The sequence below is a fragment of the Meriones unguiculatus genome, chromosome 14 (genome assembly GCF_030254825.1).
Source record: "Meriones unguiculatus strain TT.TT164.6M chromosome 14, Bangor_MerUng_6.1, whole genome shotgun sequence".
NCBI lineage: Eukaryota > Metazoa > Chordata > Mammalia > Rodentia > Muridae > Meriones > Meriones unguiculatus.
In genome coordinates, this window is record NC_083361.1 from 14,725,568 (window position 1) to 14,744,188 (window position 18,621).

The following is an 18,621-nucleotide window of genomic DNA, read 5'->3' on the forward strand; positions in this document are numbered from 1 at the left end:
GGCGTGGCAGGGTTGGTTTGTGGCAGCTGCGTGGCTCTCCCAGCTGTCCCCCTGAGGTCCCAGGTGCTTTTCGGTCAAGCTCCCTGCTCCCCATCTTCCCTCTGCACTTGATTCTCCACTTCAACAGGAGCCCAAGGCATAGAGAATGACTTTTCTGAGCCGGTCCACCCCTGAGGGTCTACAGTAAGCATTTCCGCCCTGGTGAGTTCTCACACCGGGCATTCTCTTCTTCCGGACTATGGTGGCTACATCAATGTCCTCCTTCCTGGGGTCCTTCTGGTCCGCTAAGGTAACAGAACACACCTCTCCCCGCACACAACGGGCCTCGCTGCAGCATCCTCTGGGCTCTGTATGTCACACACTGTCACCCAACCCCTCTCACAGGTGATGAAACAGGCACAGCCCAGTCACGGAGTTAGGAGGGAGGATTAGACGCCAGCTCTTTCCTGTTTCCTTCTTTTCTTTTAAGAAAAGCCTAATCTGTTTATTGAGTGTGTTTACATGCCAGCATGCATATGCACAGTGTATGTCTGGAGATCTGGAGGTCAGAGGGTGATTTTCGGGGGTTCTCTCCTTCTATCATGTGTGTCATGGGGGCTGAGCTCAGGTCATCGGGGTTGGTGACACGTGCTCTTACCCATGAGTCATCTTGCTGGCTTGTTGGTTGTTCCTTGAGACAGGGTCTCATGTAGGCCAGGCTGGCTTTGAACTCCTGATCTTCCCATCTCTACTGAACCTGGTTCTCAGATGTCTGGTTCCTCTGCTGACAAGGTAGATCCCAGGGGTTGTAGGAGCCTGGGGCCCCTTCTCCGTGACCTCTGAGTGGGTTCAGGATCGCACTTCCCCACTTGCCTTAACCTCCCTAGAAGAAAGGTTAAGACATTTTCATGTTTCTGTGACAAATTATTGGCTACTGAGCCTCTTGGTGGCTGCTGATTTACTTACTTATGGTGGGGTGGACCCAAGGCCTCACACATGTTGGCAGGTACTCACCAGTAAGCCACACCCTAGTGTCAGAATGATTTTTAAATTTTTATTTGTTTATTATATATATATATATATATATATATATATGTGTGTGTGTGTGTGTGTGTGTGTGTGTGTGTGTATGTGTGTGTGTGTGTGTAGGCATTTTGCTTGCATGTATGTCTGTACACCATATGTGGCCTGGTGCCTGAGGAGTCCAGAAGAAGGCATGGGATCTCCTGGGACTGGAGTTACAGACAATTGTGCGCCTCCATGTGGGAGCCGGGAACTGAACCTCAGTCCTCTGGGAGAGCAGTCAGTGCTCTTGACTTTTGAGCCATCTCTCCAGTGTGTGTGTTGTGTTGTGTTGTGTTGTTGTGTATCATCTTCTTATAGTGTAGACTAACCTCAAGCTCATGATCCTCCTGTCTCAAATTCCCATGCACTGGACTCACACCTAACTTAGAATGCTCTTTAAAGAAAAAAATGTAAATCATATAACAGGATCCCCCTATTGAACCTCCCTGTGGGCCACACCTTACTCAGTGTAAACTCAGTGTTGTTGCTATGGCCTTCTAGGCCTTGTGTGACCTGGCCCTCTACCCATGATGTCATCTCTTACCACTTTCCCCTTTCTACCACACTCCAGCTCCATAACACTTGCTGTTCCTTGGGTCGGCCGAGCTGATGTGTGCCTCGGGGCTTTTGCATGTGCTGTTCCCTGGAACACTGTTCTTCCAGGGCTGTTTTAGTGACATCTAAGTGCAGATGCTAGAGACAGGACTCTCCTTGCTTCCCTTTGATGTTCACTAGCGCTGAATGCAGCTTGCAAAGATTCACACAGGCATGCCTGTGGATTTGGATGTCCACACATTTCACAATATATGGGATCGTGAATCCCTTTTCTTATCGGTACCCTCAACTTCCTCCCCATGCCCTCCTCCTTTTTCTCCTCCTGTGCTATGGGTGAACCAAGACCTCGAGCATGGCTAGGCACAGTTGCTACCCCTGAGCCCCACCCAAGTTCTGTCTTCCTCTTGTGAATAGCGATGGAATAGTCCGTCAGGGAGTCTTCGTCATAGCAGCTGGATGTGCTGTTTTTGCACATGGAAGGTCTGGTATCGTAGCTAAACCTTGGGGATCTGCATGTATCTCTCTCCCCGTGAGGCCAGCACACCCCCTCTGATCTTTTGATGTTGGACCGAGAGCCAGCAGTGCCGCCTACCACTGGCAGTGGCATGTGACCTGCTCTTCCACAGAGTTGTGTGTGGCAGAGCACACCATGGAGGGAGCTGACCGAAGATGCCTGAGCCCTATATGCTACCAAGTCCAGTCTGAAAATAGATGGGAATCTCCTTTCTGCCCCGCCCGCGCCCCTCTCCCCCTCAGCCCCCAGCTTCCGTCTGTCTCAGCACCTCAGGCATTAGTCGTAGGGACAAAAGTGTCCTGTCCATAGCTTCAAGCAGCTGCATACTCTTGAAAGCCAGCGTGACAGTCAGCAACGTTCATAGCAATGCTGGGTAACAAGCCAGCCTGCCACTCAGTTGCTCATGTGTCTGGGGGAGGGGGAGGTGTTGGGAATTCTGTGATAAGGGCTGACTCGGTTCCAAGGATGCAGACTGGTCTTAAGCCTGCTGCTCATGCTCACAGATGCATTCGGGGGTCGGGTGGAGGCTCCTCTGACAGTAATGCCAGAAACATGGGGTGGAGAGGCTCTCTACATGAGCATGCATGAGGCCTTTGCTTGTGTCAGGCCGGGCAACTTCCCTTGGGTCAAAGCAAGATTCAGGGCTAGGTCTATCGTTAGTGGGGCAAAAACCCTGCCCCCCTCATGGAGGCTGGGATGCAATAAGGTGACAGTTTTCTGGTTGACAACAGAATACCTCACCCTGACTGGGTGTGTTCACCTGCTTGGGTGGCAGCTGATGCCACCAGCGTGACTTTGACAGGGATGTGAGTGTGTGAGACCTGTCCATTTGTTAGTTAACGTCTTCCCTGGTTACTGTCAGGACTTGATTTCCCCTGAGATGACCTGATATTTGGTGGGGAACAACTATCCACTCCCTCATCACAGACCAGTGCGGCCCCTTGCCTGTCTGTTACATTCACACAAGCTTTTCTGGCAGATGAGTCTTGAGCGCTGCCTTGCACAGGGCAGCCTGGGCAGGCACCGGGGGTGCAGGGGAGGCTGGTCTCGATTAACTGTCCCCGGGGAAGGAGCTCGGCAAATAGCAGATGACTTGGCAGGGGGCTCGGGAGGAAGAATGAAAAATCCGCTCTAGTGTGAAACATTGGGGGAGTCAGGTTCATGGTAGTCTTGGAGATGGGGCTAACAGAGACCCCAAGCTGGGGGCCAAGGTGTGATACGGGGGCATTTTCAGTTCTGTCCTCCCTTCATAAGCTTTCTGTGGAGTCTTCTGGTCCTACAGCCTTAGTTTGGCCCAACCTTGTGTGTGTGTGTGTGTGTGTGTGTGTGTGTGTGTGTGTGTGTGTGTGTTTCAAGACAGGGTCTCTCTGTGTAGCCCTGGTTGTCCTGGAACTCACTCTGTAGAGCACAGTGGCCTCAGACTCAGAGATACGCCTGCCTCCGCCTTCTGGGTATTGAGATTAAAGGTATATATCACCACTGCCCAGGAAAAATATACCAAGTTTTTAATTTCTTTGTTATTTGTTAGACAGGTCTACCTTAGGGAGACTGACCTTGAGCTTATGACCCTTGTGCCTCAGCCTCCTGGACGCTGGGATGACAGGTGCGTCTCTCATTTAAGAGCAAGGTGTGAGCCAGGGGTGGTGGCTTCCTGGGTCCGGCTACCTCTCCTGTGTTCTAGAATCTGCCTCTTTCTGCTATTGACCGCCTCCCTGGCGAGCCCCCAGATCTGTACACACAGCTGACCCTCTGCAGGAACGCCTACTTTGCCCACCTCCCAGGCCCGGGAGACCGCCATCTGCGACGTTCCCTTTCCCAGGCAGGTCCAGGTGTATAACAAGCACCGTACCTCTTGTCTCTAGAGGACCTTGTACCTCACCCTGTCCAGGTGGCCTCTCAGCTGCCTGCATTCCAGGCTGCACTGCTGAGAATCCATTCTGCACCCACAGAACACCCTAGGAGACAAGGATGAGCACGGACATCCGGCAACTGCTTACAGCAACACGGCTGTGAGGCGGAAGCCCGATGCACAAGAATGTCCAGACAGAGGCAAGCTGGTGGCCCTGGAAACCCGGCTCTCCCTCTCTCTCTCTCTCTCTCTCTCTCTCTCTCTCTCTTCCAACAGCCCTGCTTCCCTTCTAACCTCCGTTTCCCTAACTCTCCGCCATCTTCTCAGGCCTCTACGCCTTGTTGACGTTACAAACTTCTATTCATGCTTCAGACCCTTCCCAGACATGACCCATTTGGAAAAGAACTCTCTGAACTTCTTCAAGATGCCCGTCAGCACCAATCACACTGGATTGGAGCCACCTCCTCTACCAGGCTGTCACTCCCTGAGGACAGGCAACCTGCCTAGCCCTCTATCACTATAGAGTGCCAAATGGTATTGATAACATAGTAAGAATGGTTTGTTGAGGGGAAAAAGGAAAGAGGGAAGGGGGCTTGGGCATAGGTCCTGGGAGATAGCTTCAGCTCAGGGGCTTGGATCCAACCTCTGCAGTCAGTGTCTGCTCTAGCTTGCCTGGCTGAGGGGCTCTACCCTGTCTCTGTCTCCACTTGCTGCAGCCAGCAAGCCAGGCTTTTCGAAGGGCACCGGGTCGAAACCTGTGCAAAATGACGTCATAACTAGCTGGATACACGTCTCAGGGTGGTGAAACAGCTCTGAGCTGATCCAGGCTTCGGCTCTCTGCGGTTCTCTTCCGTTTTCTCAGCCTCTCAACCGCTCCGCCCTGAATCATAGTGCAGCAAGCAGTTCTGCTCATTTAGTTCAGTGCACTTCATTGATGACGTCGTAGAAGTGGGGGGTGCGGAGATGAGAACACCGGGAGAGTGTAGAAACGACTCCACAGGGACCCAAACTGCCATCGGCACTACCCTGGGGTCGTTTCTGGCCAGCGTAGTCCTCAGCCCTGCGACCTGGGCTCCACAGGTTGAGTCCCAGGCCAGCCAGGGCTCCATACGTAACATCCCGTCTAAAGCAAACACAGAGCAGAGCCCGCTCACCTAGCGCCATTTTTATCCTCGGAGGCAGGCACACCGTTGCCTTGCTCAGGAGCAGGCTGTCCTGTCCGGTGTCACCAACCCGGTCCAGCAACTGTTCCTCTGTGTGTGGCAGGAGCTGGGCTGTGAGAAGACCCCCCTGCTTCTAAGCAGCCCACCTTCTAGAGCAGGTGTCTCGATCTGCGGGGTTGCAACCCCCTTGGGGGTCAAACAACCTTTTCACAGGGGTGGCCTGAGACCACTTGCACATCAGATCTTTACACAACGGTTCGCAACAGTAGCAGAAGTACAGTTATGAAGTAGCAACAAAATAATTTTATGGCCTTGGGGTCACTACAATGACTGTACTAACGGGTGGGTTAGGAAGTTGAGAACCGTTGCTCCAGAGGGACGGACAAGGCTTAGAGCCGCAGTCTGTGGGCAGAGGCCTTCGGGAGAGTGGGGATGGCTGCCGCAGGAAGGGTCTAGAAGAAGTGGCTGCTTGTCTAGCTTCAGGGCAGGAGGGGAACTAGCTCCCTGGGATGAATGGCCTGTGAAAATGCAGACTGTGCTGTCAGTGAGAGGACAGCGGCCAGTTCTCAGCAGACAATGGCGAAGAGCCCGAACAACGGAAGGGAAAGAGAACCTGGAGAGGCAACTGCTCGGTCAAGGTCACACACCGTCCGTCACCTCCTGTTGCTGAGGGCGTTCTGCCCTCAGCCCCTTCCAGCAGCCGAGCCTCAGGGCCACCAGCCCCGCCCCCATCTCCCCAGCTTCGATCCTGCCTTCCTTTCCCAGAGTTCAGCATCTCTAATTATGGATTCACTCGAAGCCCCTCGGCCTGGAGGAGGACGCCTCCCAGATCACAACATCTAATGATTACTTGAGCTGCTCCAATTCCGATAACGCCGGATTACCTTTCCAGGTAATTAGGGATCCGAGTAGCTTTGCCTGCTCGTTCTCTTGCACAGCGTTGTATTAACCCTGACCGGTGACCAGCTTTCATGTTCTATAATTGGAAATACTTTCTCTGTGCCGAGAAGCCTGTTGAGCGTAAACAGTGGTGATTTAAATTTCTAAGTGGCTCCGAGGGTTCAGCACGCTCTGCTGAGAAATCACCCTGAGACTCTGGGGTCCACGGGCTTGGCCCAGGATTAGGAAGTGCGAGCATCCTGCACGTTTGCTCTGTGTGAGGGGGGCCAGAATCTACAGCTTCGGTGAGAGAAGGTCCATCGTCGGCAAGTCCTCCGCTTGCCTATTGCTGAACCACCCCGCCCTGGGTGTCCTGACGCTCATTGCAGCATTTTATTGCGTGTGTTTGTCCGCGGCCACTGTAACAACTGCTTGACATACTTAAAAAGAAGCAGGGTTTAGATCAGCTCGTCGTGCTCAAGGCCCCGTTCCCTGATTCTTGGCCCTGCCATTCTGGGCCTGTGTGAGGCAACACATCTGTCAGGGTTACTGAGGCAGAGCACACACAGAAGGAAGGATGGACCAAGCTCCCAAAGACCCCCACCCCCCGAGGCCACTCCTCCAGTGACCTCACTTCCTGCCCAAATCTACCCGGTCACATCTCTTATATACATGATAGAATACTTGTGTCTAACATTGGCCATGTGCTTGATGATATGTGCTCTTCTATAGCACCTGTGCGGTACCTACAAAGTACATTCCAGATAGCCTATGCTACCAGGCACAACATGAAACGGGATATGTTTGTACAACCACTTTGGACGTCAATCTGGAGCTTTCTCAGAAAATTAGGAATAGTGCTACCTCAAGGTCCAGCTATACCACTCCTAAGCATTTATCCTAAAGATGCTAAACCATACAACAAGGACATTTGCTCAGCTATGTTCTTAGCAGCATTATCCCTAATAGCCAGAATATGGAAACAGCCCAGATGTCCCTCAGCTGAAGAATGGATGCAGAAAATGTGGTACATTTACACAATGGAATACTACTCGGCAATTAAAAACAAGGAAATCATGAAATTTGCAGGCAAATGGTGGCAACTAGAAAAGATCATTCTGAGTGAGGTAACCCAGAAGCGGAAAGACACATATGGTATATACTCACTTATAAGTGGATATTAGACATATAATATAGGATAATCATACTAAAATCTATAGTCCTAAAGAAGCGAAATAACAAAGAGGACCCTAGGGAAGAGGCAAATACTATATAAATGATATAGAAATAGCTGCTAGTGAGCCTTGTTAAGGCAATAATAATAATAATAATAATAATAATATAAAAATGCCAATCTGTGTTCAGTATAGATTACTTTTCTTTTTTGGGGGGCAGAATCTTTTTTTAATTAAATTTTTATTTTTTTATATTAATTACAGTTTATTTACTTTGTATCCCAGTTGTAGCCCTCTCCCTCATTCCCTCCCAATCCCACCCTCCCTCCCTCATCTCCTCCCTGCCCCTCTCTAAGTTTACTGATAGGGGAGGTCCTCCTCCCCTTCAGCTGATCCTAGCTTATCAGGTCTCATCAGGACTGGCTGCAATGTCCTCCTTTGTGGCTTAGCAAGGCTGCTCCTCCCTCAGGAGTAGGGGTGTCAAAGAGCCCGCCATTGAGTTCATGTCAGAAATAGTCCCTGTTCCCCTTATTAGGGAACCCACTTGGATACTGAGCTACCATGGGCTACATCTGAGCAGGGGTTCTAGGTTATATCCATGCATGGTCCTTGGTTGGAGAGACAGTCTCAGAAAAGACCCCTGTGCCCAGATATATTTTGTCCTTGTGGAGCTCCTGTCCTCTCCAGGTCATATTAACTCTCCCTTCTTTCATATGATTCTCTGCACTCTGCCCAAGGAATGGTTACGAGTCTCAGCATCTGCTTTGATACACTGCTAGATAGAGTCTTTCAGAGGCCCTATGTGGTAGGCTCATATCCTGTTACTTGTTTTTCTCCTACTTCCAATGTCCATCCCATTTGTCTTTCTAAGTGAGGATTGATCATCTTAGCCCAGATTCTCCTTGTTTAGCTTTTTTAGGTGTACAGATTTTAGTATGTTTATCCTACCTTATAGGTCTAGTATCCACTTCTAAGCGAGTATATACCGTGTGTGTCCTTCTGCTTCTGGGATACCTCACTCAGGATGGTCTTTTCTAGATGGGGGGGGCAGGATTTTACTAGCTCAGGCTAGCCTCAAACTCAGGATCCTCCTGCCTTGACCTCCTGAGTGGGCAGATGACAGGGGAGCACCACAGTGCCCGGGCGTGATTTCTTTTCAGGTATTTCCCTTGTACAGTTGAACAAGTCTGGGAACAGACTTGTGAATACAGAGGGCAGAGTGTGGTCTCCTCTGTGTAATTTGCCCATGGACACATGCCAGTGTTAAATGGGCTCTTTGTGAGTTTACAGAAAAGTGTATAGCCAAGGGACTCACTGCCTGACTGAGACACAAAACCAGGGCCAGCTCAAGGGTGTGAGATCTCCAGTCACCACCACCCAACACAGAGGGTCCCACCCCATGGGTAGCTCCCCTGACATCCTCTCTTGGGGACACTCTGCTTGCTGTCTCTCTGAAGGTTGATTTGGTTAAAGCCAAGTTGTTTTTCTCTCTTCCCCAGCAGCGGCTTTAGGATGCCAGCCTGTTTTTCCTTAGGACACTTTTAAGTGGCTGATAATAACAGTATTAAAAGCTCGTAGGCCCGAGGAGATAACCGCCAACATGGAGAATCTGTGATTGAGCCCCAGAACCTGAACAGAAAACACTAGGTCTGGGTAGCACGAGCCTGCAGTTCCAGTGCTGGAGGCAGAGACAGAGGATTCCCTGGCGCTCACTGGACGGGCGGAGTTAAGCTGCTTAGAAAGCTCTGGAACATTGAAAGAACCCCTATGAAAACAAAAGGAAATGAAGAAAGGGAGATGGTGTCTGAACCCAAGGTTGTCCTCTGCACTTGCACAACACACACACACACACACACACACACACACACACGCTCTGTTACCTTGAGTGCCAGGACCACCTGACCCTTACAACTCACTCAGCGAAGCTGGAGCTTTCTCTGTACCAGGCTATGCTTGGGGAAACTGAGGCTGAGGAAGGCAGAAACATCTTATTTGAGATCACATAAGGGGCAGGGGCTGTGGCGTTCCTTGTGTCACCGGCATGTCTCCCGCTCCAGGGGAGCTATCCTGGGCAAACTGGACCAGTGAGCTGAGCTGGGCAAGGAGAGCCAGGTGAGTGGGTGCCAGGAAGGACTGCAGGGGTGGGGTTGGGGCAGTGCAGGGCCTCTCCGACTCCTCAGCCCTCTGCCTCCTCCTATATTGCTTTGGTGTCTTCTTGCTCTGCCTGATGCTCCAAGAAAGTAACCAATTCTTGTTCCCAGCTTGCCAAGGTGGGAAGGTGCCAGGGTGGGATCTTAAAAAAAAAAAAATTTTTTTTTTTTCAAGACAAGGTTTCTCCATGTAGCCCTGGCCATCCTGAAACTCGCTCTGTAGATCAGTCTGGCCTCGAACTCAGAGATCTGCCTGCCTCTGCTTCCCGAGGGCTGGGATTTAAGGTGTGCCCCACCACTGCCAGGCCAGGGCAGGACCTTAAATACCCCCAAAGGCCACATGGGAAAGGCTTGTCTCTTAGCCTAGGACACCTCTCAGAGACAGAAGAAGCTTTGGGACATGGCCTGGTGACAGCAATTAGTTGTTGGGATTGTGCCTCAGAAGGAGACATCGTGACCCTGGACACTTCTCCCTTTCTTCTGCTTTCTGCCCACCAGGAAGGAAGCCGCTTTCCCACTGATTACTCTCCTGCCGTCCACAGGTCCAAAGCCAACAGACCGTAGCTGAAGCCGCTCGTAGCTATTTCCTCCAAGTTGAAAGAAACACTTCTTTCAGGCTCAGGAAATGTCTCAAACGGACAAAACTCTCGGTCTGTGCCTACAGGAAACGCTGCGGGGTGGTGTCTGTTCGGGGGAAGCTTCTGAGGGCTGCCTGGCTCTGTCAGTGACCCCAGCAGCCTCACCGCATCCCCAGGCTGGACTCGGGTGGGATACTCTCTTTAGCCTGTGGCTGCTGCTCTATCCAGAATGAACAGAGGTTCGTTCGTGTCACCCCTGGAAAAGTTTTGACGCCTTGGAAGCTGTGAGCTGCAGTAAACCTGCCCCTATTTCAGCTGACTCCCCTGGGAATTTGTCCCATGGAACGGAAAGCTGATAGAGGGATCTGGGCTCAGCTGCTGTTTTCCAGGTGAGGGGCCGAGGGCCTTGGCGGAGCTCTGTGCTGCCACCTGCTCCAAGCAGGAAGTCTGCCTTCTGCCTGCAACCTCTAAGACATGGGGTCTTTGCAGCACCCTCCGTCAGCCCTGGCACACAGTAGACACCCAGTGGGCACTGTCTGGATTCCAGTCCCCTGCAGGCATGCGATTCTACTGAAGCCTCGCTGTAGCCCACATGCGGTGTCAGAGATAGGGTTTGTTCATATGGCAGCTAAGGGCCATGTGGAAGAGCGTGGGCTGTCCATTCGCGTTCTGGCTCGGCCTTGGTGCCTGGAGGACACCGGGCACGCTAACCACAGCAGCGTGTGGGTTCCTGAGACCCAAATGAGATGATCCGTGCAAGAGCAGGCTGACAAACACCTAGCTGGATATTTCGTTCTGTCCCCCTGCTTGTCATTCCTCCCGGCCAGTCACAACCTAAGTTGGTCAAGGACCCCAGTTTGTGTTTAGTAACGGTTTATGACAGAGCTGCAAGACAGCTGACTCAGAGACGTTGAGCAGGGGGCCTGATGCCACACAGCATGGTAACACATCCTATTGGCCTGGTGCTGGCTTTGTCCTCCTCCCCGTCCCCCGAAAGTCTTCCCACCTGCAGTTCTGGTCCCTCTTCTGCTTTTTGGGCTCTGGGCATCCTTTGGGCTGCTCGCCGTGTGCCCAGGAGGCCCCTGCCTCGAAGCAGACAGCTGTCAGGATCCACGTGTTGGAGCAGCTGAGGGAATCCAAGGCACCCTCTGCTCCTGCTGCCTCCCATCTGCCGCCTCCCACAGCCTCGTCATCGGCAGCCATCTGCTGGGCTCCCCAGAGGCGTTGCAATGCCTGAGTGTGGCATAGATGCCCAACAGGCTTCACGGCCGTGTGGGATCAGGGAGCCACTGCTCTCTGGAACCTCAAAATCCTGACAGCCTCCAAGGGGGTGTTCTTGGAGGTCAGAGTCCACCCAGCCTGGTGCCCCAGGGCCAGCTGGATGGATGCCAGCAAGGCTCCCCTGGTGCGGTGAGCTGGGCTGGTTTGCCTGCAAAGGCCGATGTGATGGGCTGGAGGCAGGGCTTCTGCCTGGTAGCCTCTGGCACTGGTCTCTCTGTCTGTGGACTGGAGTGGAGGCTGACCAATCCTGTCATTGGGTTCCATTGTCTGTGGCGCTGGGGACAGAGGGGCCCCAAGCTTGCCGAGCTCGGATGTCTAATCACATCCCCAGCCTGCTTTAAATCACTCTGATGATAGTTTCACTGAAATTTTGTTGCCCTCCTAGGCAATCTGCTCTTGGAAAGTGTCCACTCCAGCTTCAGAGCCGTGTGCCCACTGCCACCCAGTTTAGAGCATCTTTGTCACTCGGCACCACGCCCTCCTCAGCTGCTCCCAAACTAGACAGCACCTAGTGCCTGCCATTTCGGAGTTGCGGCTCCTGTGGTTGCTTCCCCGTCTAAGGGTTATCAGGGCTCGTGGTTATCAGCACGCTCTCTCTCTCTCTCACTCATGTGCATATGTGTTCTTTCACGTTCTTGTGTGTTATGGTGCACATGTCTGTGGTGGGTACATGTGTGCATGTACGTGTGTGTGTGTGTGTGTGCACGTTTTTTAGAAAGTTTTTCTTTTTCTTTCTTTCTTTTTTTTTTTTCTTGTTTTGGAGACGGTGTCACTGAACCGTAGACCAGCTGACCGATGACAGGCAGGGACCTCTTGTCCAGACCGAGGTGGTTGTGTGTGGCACCAAGCCAGGCTTTTCACATGGCTGCCGGAGCCACACTCCGGCCTTTACGCTTGTGCTGCAGGCACTTTACCCACGGCGCCACCTCACCAGCCCAGCAATTTATTTCTTTTGATTGCCAAATAACGCGCTTTTAAAATTGACACAATATTTGTACTTATTTGCGGGGCACCAGACTTTGCCGTGTGGCTGAAATGTGTAATTATCAAATTGGGTAATTAGCATTCTCAGCTCCTCGGCAGTCACTTCTAGATGCTCTGAAATATATGGTAAACCTCGTGAACTGTACCAACTCTCCGGCTCTCTCCTTATGAAACCGGTTTTTAATTTATTAAGTTTTTTTTTTTTTTTTTTTTTTTTTTTTTTTGGTACAGATAGAAGACATTTTGCTGAGCTCTTGTTTATCTTTTAAAGAACCTTTTCGAAGTTTGAGAAAATAGCACAGTTCAGAGGTGTGGGGAGACATGAGCGGAGTTTGACAGGGCATCGTCGTAAAATCAAAGCCTCTGGGCTGGGGGAATGTCGCCTTGAGGCTCTCAGCAGCCACTTGGCCATTGCCTCCTGCACAGGGAGCTCTTGCTTAGCTTTACAGGTCAGCTGGCGAGCTGAGGAGGCCCTTTGTCTTTTTTTCTTTCTTTTTTTTTTTTTTTTTGCAAATAAAGCTTTATTGGGACACAGCTGTGCTTATTCTTTTTATGTGGCTCCCGGCTGTTGCTACCATGTCAGAGCTGAGGCGGTGGTGGCTGAGACTGCCAGACGTAAAGCATTCACTCTCTGGTCCTTCACAGAAGAAGTTCTCAAGTGTCACCCACGGCATAGCGCGTGTCCGAATTGTGTCTTTGTGTGCATGTGCATTTACATGTGTGTGATGTATGCCTATGCATGTGTTTGTGTGTGCCTGTGTATTACATGTGTATGATGTATGCACATATGTGTTTATGTGTGTATTTATGTGTATGTGTGTGAGAAAGAGAGATGTATGCCTATGTACGTGTTCATGTCTGTGCCCATAGGCATGAGGGTGCACACGGAGGCCAGACATACGTGGCCTTTCAACATCCGTGGCCTTTCTCAGTTACTCCCCTTCTTATTTTTCGAGACAGGGTCTCTGTCTGAAACAAAAGCTTGCCGTTTGGCTTGGTCTGGCTATACTTTTCCAGCTTTTACATGGTGCTGGAGATCTGACTCAGGTCCTCCTGGTTACTAGGCAGGTACTTTCTGAAGTGAATCCTCTCCTTAACCTCAGGCCCTACCCCTGTTTCTTCTTAAGGTGGGATAATATTCCATTGCCCTGACAGTCCACGTTCGCCTGTAGAGGACCTCTTGGCTGCCAGGAAGAGGGACACTGATCACAGGTGTAGAAATATCTGTTGGACTCTCCATTTTATTATACGTTTGTGATCGATACCGAGACCTGCAGCCTCTGAGTCGTATAGCTTACTCACTTGTCTGAGGCCTCAACATACCGTCTTCCAGAGCAGCTGGACTGTCCTGCATTCCAATCTGGGGTCCAATCCCTTTATCTCCTGGCCAAGACACATCCTTACCTCTTGCTGCCCCGCTGGGTGCAGCTCACTGTGGGCTCAGTTTGTGTTTCCCTAACGTGATGAGGCTGAACTAAGGTCGGCAGATCTTTGCAGAGTCTGGAGCACGCCCGTCTGGGTTTGTCGTAGTTTGTTTTCTGCTGCTGTGATAGATGCCATGACCAAAAGCAACCCGGGGAGGAAAGGGGTTATTGGGTTTACAGGTTGCACTCGACTGTGGGAGGAAGTCGGGGCAGAAACCCAAGGTGGGAGCTTGAAGGCCGAAGCTGAAGTAGAGGCCACAGAGGCAGGCTGCTTAGAGTTGTGCATGAAGAACCTGATTTTGCCGCTTGGTTCCTCGGTTCCTCCCTTTAGAGCCTGTGTCCTTTCTGCTGAGTTCTCTCCCTGGGCCAAGCACACCAACTCAGCACCCCCTGTGTTCTCACCTGTGCCTCCGTTCCGTGGGTGCAGAGAAGGAGGTGATTGGGAGCCCTACCTGGATCCTCTCTTCACCCTCCGCTGTGTCCCTCTGTTTCTGTGAGAGGCCACAGGACCTCAGCTGTTACCTTGTCTGGACCACAGATGGATGAGCTCTAACCACTGGCAGCGCCCTTTCCCTGCTTTCAAAGACTCCTCCCAGGACTTCTGGGTTTCACCCCGACTTTATTTCACATACTGAATGTCTGAGGGGCACAATCTAAACTCCTACAGCCACAGTCTAGTGCTGGGACAAAGCGTGAGGAAAGAGGCACAAGGCTAGCCGGAGGGGATGTGTGATGGGTGCTTAGACCAGGGTCTAAGCCAGATGATCCGGAGTGTACCTGTGTCACACATTAGGGAAAGCTGCAACCCTGCAGCCAGGTGTTGCTGTGTGCAGAGGCTGGGGGCTGCGGAGAGAACTGGATTGCTGTGTGGATTCCTTATTTGTCTATTTAGTTCAAGTCAGAACCTGTACCGAACACTGAATTGCTAGGTTCGAAGCCGGCCACCTCCATTCAACCATTTGCTGGGCTTCAGTTTGCTTATCCGTATTGTGGAGACGGACATAGTGTCTGCCTACCAGGGTTGTAAGGGATCTTAACTGTGGCAACTGGAATCGAAGGCTTCAACTTACAAAGGGAAGGGATTTGAGGTTTGTTCGTTGCTGTATTTTCGTCACTGAGAACATTGTCAGCCACACAGGCAGGTCTGGCCATGAGCATACCCAGAACTTCTTCACTATCCACTCACTCACCCACCCTCCACCTACCCACCCTCCATCCAAGTATCCATCCCAGTCACCCATGTACCCACCCTCTACCCATGCATCCACCTACTACCACCCATGTATCTATTTATTCATCCACGTGTCTACTCATCTACCTACATTCATCCATCTACCCACCCTTTATCCATCTAGCCACCCATCCGTGCTATCTACCACCCATTCATGCATATAGGCTCCCAAGCATCCATCCATTTATCCATCCATCCTCTCACTCAGCTACCCACCCTCTCTATGTCCATCCATCAATCAACCCTTCCATCCATGTATCCATGCACATAAGCAACCATCCACCCATCCACCCATCCATCCATCCATCCATCCATCCATCCATTCATCCATCATCGTCCACTCATCTCCTGACTCGTCCATATGTCCACACACTCACTCCTCGTTCATCTGCCACATGTACCAGTCACTTGGGCTATATGGATTGATCTAATCCTGAGGCCCTGTTAGTTTTGCTGATTTGCTGGCAGCATCCGCACTGTTTTTTTTCTAGCACCATGAAAAGCCTCCAAGGCTGTCCCGGCCTATTAATCTAGATGCCTGTTGCAAACATTACTTTGTGGCTCTCCTGTGGTGTTTCTATTCTTCCTTGTCTTTTTGAGTAATGGGAGAGTCTTTTGTGTTAAGACTTCCAGTAGGTGGTACATGTGTGGGTCGGGGGTGGGGCACTTGTGTGTTGGAGAGGGTGGTTGCCCACACCCTCAGCTTCTCCACAGCCTTGGAGGCTCTCTTCATTTTCCCTTGTCTTAGAAGCGATAAGTTAGCCGGGTTCATAGGTTCTGCATGTGGAGAGCCAACTTCTCTCTTGAGCACAGACTCAGCCTTCTTCTCTATAGTGGCGTTGCTTCTTGTGGGCTCTGGAGTTTTTTTCTACCAAGCCCCTGACTGTGGAAAGAGAGCAAGTTGAATGTGGTCAGCTCAGCCTGGACATGGTTCATTCTGTTGGCTGGAACTCAGTAACGTGGCTGTGCTCAGCTTCAAGGAACACGTACTTTGGTTGTTGGCCCCTGAGGGATAGGAAACAGGAAATGTGGAAATGCTGGTCATATCCCTGACTCTCCTCCCTGTCCCCCCGGCCGGAGGAGAACTGCTCTGGCCTACAGACGTATGGCAGACAGTGAAACTTGTAGCTTGTGAATGCCCAGACTCCTGCAACCCAAAGCTGCTGCTCAAATGGCCCAGAGCTGGCTTTCTGCAACCCCAACGCCCCCTGTAGCTGGGAGCACAGGGTGGGGGCAGTGGAGGGGTGAAGAAGGGCACAGGAAGGCCTCTGTCCAGTGCTGGATAGAGATTGTTGGAGGAGATGTGAAAATGAAAGAAAGCAGAATTGTTCCTTTAATCAGAACAACTGAGGGGCTGCAGTTTCTCCCTGGATTGGAGATTGGGTGAGTGTGGAATGGGAGTTCTTGGGGTTATATAGGATGAAAAAGGGGGAAGCCTGAGGCTGTGAGTGTCCACCTGCAGGTCAGTTTCCCTGCAGTCTGGAAGTGTAAGATGCCAGCGGCGTTTGGCATGCGCAGTTTCTTATCAGTTGCTTCCACGGCATTATCAGTCAAGTCAGGTTTCCTCCCAAGAGCTTCTCAGTCCGCCTGAGGTGTTAGGTCATTAACCCTTCACCCTGCTTGCTGGACACTTTCTCCACTCAGAACCCCTGGGACTGCTGCCACCCTCTAGGCGAAGGCTCTCATTACTTGTCACTTTGAAATTGGGGCTGAAAACCAAAACTAGGAACTTACCTGCTTTCAGGTGCTCTGTTCCTTGCTGATCCCGAGGTCACTGCACATTTCACAGAGCATCTATCGAGCTACTGGATGGGCACCGCACCCAGGAGTGTGTCTTCATGCAGAAAATAAGACCCCGCTTTCATTAGGATTGGTTTTGTCTTGCTAGGATTCACCCTGTTAGTCCTGTTAGTTCAAAATGTCCTTTCTCTGCAAGAGAAGCTGGAGGCAAGTGCAGAATTTGGGGAGACCTGCCAGTCCTGGTCCCACCTCTGACAGTGTGCCTTTGGCTGGAGCAGTGCTTTGCCTTCCTCTGGTTAATTTGGTCCTGAGTGTGAGGGAAGGCACAGCCTGCTCCTTTTAGCAGGCTCCTCACGGCAAGGGTAGGTCTGTCTTGATAGGATGCTAATGGCTTCTAGTCCTTAGGGTCCACGCTGCCAGGCTGCGGCATTATGAAATGTTTCCACCAGGGCACCAGGTGTTTACTAAGGGACATTTTCCTCAAGGAAGACCTTTGCAGAACCTGGAATTCTGATGCTAGGGAATTCAAGAGTCACCCTTTTTTAGCCCCCAGGACATTCACAAAATTGTCATCTTTGTTGGCAGGGACTCTGCAGGACACACCTGGGTCCTCATGTTGTCATTGGACAGGGGCTTCTGAGGCTCTTGGAGAAGGACACTCATTGGTTGAAGGTCTTCAATCCCAAAACCCAGGTTCAGTTACCAGGGTGACGCCTGCCAGTACCTGGGGTGGGACCAAATTCGCTGGGCCGTGTCCCCTGCACAGCCTCCTGTGGGCTGGGAGGATGGGTAGGGAAGGATCCGCACCTGTGAGGTCCAGAGCAGATGCTCAAGGGCTGTTCTGTCTACAGCAGCGACCAGCTCAAGCTAGGGAAGGAAGGAAAAGTTTCGAGGAGTCAGGAGAGATGTGTCTGGAGTGGAACACCCATCAAAAGTCACCCCAAAAGGGGCTGGAGAGATGGCTCAGAGTTTAAGAGCACCTGCTTCTCTTGCAAAGGTCCTGAGTTCAGCTCCTACCACCCACACTGGTACCTCACAACTCCTTGTAAGTTCTGCTTCGAGGGATCCAACACCCTCTTCTGCCCTCTGTGGGAACCTGTGCACATACATACGTGTAGACACTCACGGATGGATAAAAATAAACATGTTTATAAATGTCACCCAAGTTGCTTGGGCTCCCTGGAAGCCATGCAGAGTACACTGGTCTGATTTGAACCCTGAAGGCGGATTTACCAGTGTCCCAGGAACCTCTCACCATTGGAAATAAAGACCCTGGCAGAGTATTGTTGCTGAATATCTGAATATCTCCTTTTCCCATCAGTGTGTGGCCAGAGTGGGAAGAAGGAAGGGAAAACAGAGGCCTGGCCTTTCCCAGCAGACACTCTGAGGCAGAAGGGGGAATATTTGCCGATGGGGTCATTGCTGGACTAGACAAACTTAGCCTGCGTGCTACCCAGAATCTAATACTTGAGAGGCAAGATTTGGTGAGGAGGAAATCAGGTTTATTTTAGGACTGATGCTGAGACAACAGGGCGGGTTCCTATCCTCCCAGCACCATCTGGTGGAACCCGAATGTGAGGGCCTCTTCCAGGGCTGGGAAAGATAAGCAGGGCACGGGTGGGAGTCTTCCAGGACTTGTGGCTCCGTGTCCACCCCACCCCCACCCCGGCCAGGATATACCAACCGGCCTTGACCTCCTTTTAGAGGGGCTAGCTCCTCCAGATCTTTAGAAAAATACAGCTCTGCCCACCGTCACCTCACACATCCTCATAAACCAAAAGTCACTTCACCTGACATAATGACCTAGACTGTAGAAGGCCAGCAAAGGATGGAAAGGCCTGGGTGACTCACAGGGTGGCCACCGTTACAGGGTCGGGGCTCTTCCTGCTCCTGGGCACTCGCCACAGTGTCCTCAGCTTCGGGTCCCCCTCTGTGTCCTCTCTTCAGCGTTCTGCCATCACCTGTCCAAAAGGTTCCCTTACGACATCCCTCTTCTTCCTGCCTGTGAATCCCACAGAGTCCTGTTTTAGGTGCCTCCTCGTTACCTGTCTGGC

The 18,621-nt window shown here is 51.5% G+C and overlaps 1 protein-coding gene across 3 annotated transcripts in view; it reads left to right on the forward strand.

Moving 5' to 3' along the window:
- The window catches only part of Gsg1l (GSG1 like), a 189,859-nt gene that overhangs the window by 61,677 nt on the left and 109,561 nt on the right, over positions 1-18,621 (forward strand). The gene's annotated exons all lie outside the window — the stretch shown is intronic.